The sequence below is a fragment of the Suncus etruscus genome, chromosome 3 (assembly GCF_024139225.1).
Source record: "Suncus etruscus isolate mSunEtr1 chromosome 3, mSunEtr1.pri.cur, whole genome shotgun sequence".
Classification (NCBI taxonomy): domain Eukaryota; kingdom Metazoa; phylum Chordata; class Mammalia; order Eulipotyphla; family Soricidae; genus Suncus; species Suncus etruscus.
In genome coordinates, this window is record NC_064850.1 from 147330717 (window position 1) to 147332882 (window position 2166).

General features: G+C 29.8%; 1 non-coding gene across 1 annotated transcript; it reads right to left on the reverse strand.

Moving 5' to 3' along the window:
• Positions 1-1059: 1059 nt before the first annotated feature.
• On the reverse strand, positions 1060-1195 carry LOC126005041 (small nucleolar RNA SNORA22). Its single transcript, XR_007494225.1, has one exon. It is a non-coding gene; the product is annotated as a small nucleolar RNA SNORA22 (small nucleolar RNA).
• Between the last annotated feature and the right edge of the window lie 971 nt (positions 1196-2166).

A 2166-nucleotide genomic window follows, 5' to 3' on the forward strand; every position in this document is an offset into this window, starting at 1 on the left:
AATTCTCCAGGGAAAAGTTATCCCCGATGGCTATTGAGAAATTTGGGGTTTGCCATCCCTCACACTTTCCGCCATGTTCTTAGAAGGACAAAGCTAGCTTAATACATAATTTTTAACACATGATTTTTAGTTGCAAGATGCCAGTTTGTGAACTGACCAGACTGAACCAGGTTGAAAAAATTAATTGAAATTTGAAAAATGGATAAGGCTTTAAAAATTGTATTATTATAAAATGTAGAGATAACAAATAAACAGACAAAACAAAACAACACTAAACACAACATTTTACACTTGTGGCCACTTTCATTCATCACAACAGACACATAAACAGACAAAAGGATTGATTTAAGACTTATTTATAAAAAATTGACAAGCGCTTTTAAATATTTAGCTAGCATGTTTGTGAGAAGAAAAAAAAATTTTTGTAGAAAAACTTTTAGTTTTGAGAAGTACTTAATGTAGATGGAGTGGAACTTTGCTGAAAATAAATTTTAAGGTTTAGATTTAACACAAAACATTTTTAAAACAATTTTAATTTGAAGTTTAAAACATTAAGTAAAATGGTTAATAAGCAGTAAAAATTTTTTAAGTAAAATGGTTAATGAGCACTGTAGAAGGAGTCTTCACTCTGAAGTATGAAATCATTTGCTGTAAATGAATAGGTTTTCTTTAAATTGATTTTGCAGTAGAACAGTAAGACAGCTGCAATAAAGTGTTAAAATTTTTATGATTAAACACAATAGCATGAACTATGATTATTAAAGGTATAAAAAACTGATTTTAAAAATACAAACAACTGTTTTTACTTTGAAGACTTTAAGTGAATAATTTGTAAAAAATATTATATACTAAATTAACTAAATGCTTAGATTATTACAAAATATAGTTAAAGACATTTGATGCATTTACACACCTAGAACTTAAGACCAAAATTGTATTTAATACTAGTTAATTTGCTTATAAAGTTTAGTTACTTTTATATATTTTTATAAAATTATATATAATATATTTTTTGATTTATATTATTTTTTCACTGCGACACAAATATACAGATTTGTATAATGTGCTGATATTTTGAATGCACTTAAAATAATAGTTTTTTTTTTTTTAATGCAGAAATAAAGAACAACCATTGCTGTAGCACAAAGTTAAAACTAAGGGTATTATAAAGCACACTTAGGTGTTTACTGTGCATTAAATTAACTATATTGTTTAAAAAGGCTAACTACATTATTTTTCACATAATTTGGTAAATACTTTAAAAATTAAAATAAAACTTTTAATAGAAATATAAGACTTAAATTTAACACTTTTGTGTTCGTTTGGATTTTAAAACACAAAGAAGTTTTTTTTTTTTACCAATATTTTGTTATCTGTAAAGTGACAGAATTATGACCTTGCTTTAAAATTTTCTGAGAGGCATGAAAAAAAAATTTATTGCCTTTATCTTTCTGTTGCTTTTTAATGTTTTAATAATTACTTTACACTACTTAATGCACTAAACCTAATAACACATATTTGACGAAGTGTAGGGCTGACAAGGTGAAGCAGAGTTTTTCACTGATAATTTGGGGAGGGGCTAGCACAGTTAACAGCAGGAAGGTTAGAGGCAAATTATTTACAGTTAGCAGGGTGTAATGATATAGAGAAAAAAAAAGCAATCTTTTAAGATTAATTACTAATTTATTGGAATTAGAGGGAATGGCAACCGAAGAGGGGAGTCTGGGTTGCAAAAGTACCATGGGGATCATGGTTTTATTAATTGATTTGAGAATATGCAAGAGATGCCACTTTTCAGATTTCTTTTGAATAACAAAGATTGGGTATTTCAAGGTGAATTGGAAGGCTTAAAGTGGGAGTGGCAGGGTTTGAGCTGGCTGTTTTCCAAGGCTGGCAGGAAAGAGGCTGAAGGAGGCTGAGGATTGGTTTGAGCAAAGTAAAGGGTACATTAGGCTCAGAAGTTTTAACAGCAAAGTGTAGATATCACAAGGTTTTATGGCTTAGCAGATGATACTTTGTAATTATCCTGCTTACTGTGCCCTTAGAATTTTTTGTAGGCACTGCAGCAGTTTCTGTTTTATGGCACTTAGCCTGACTTTTATTAGTTTGTTCCTTTGAATTCTCAAGAGGGGGGGCCTGGCCGTGGAATTCAGTGGGCAGAGGACA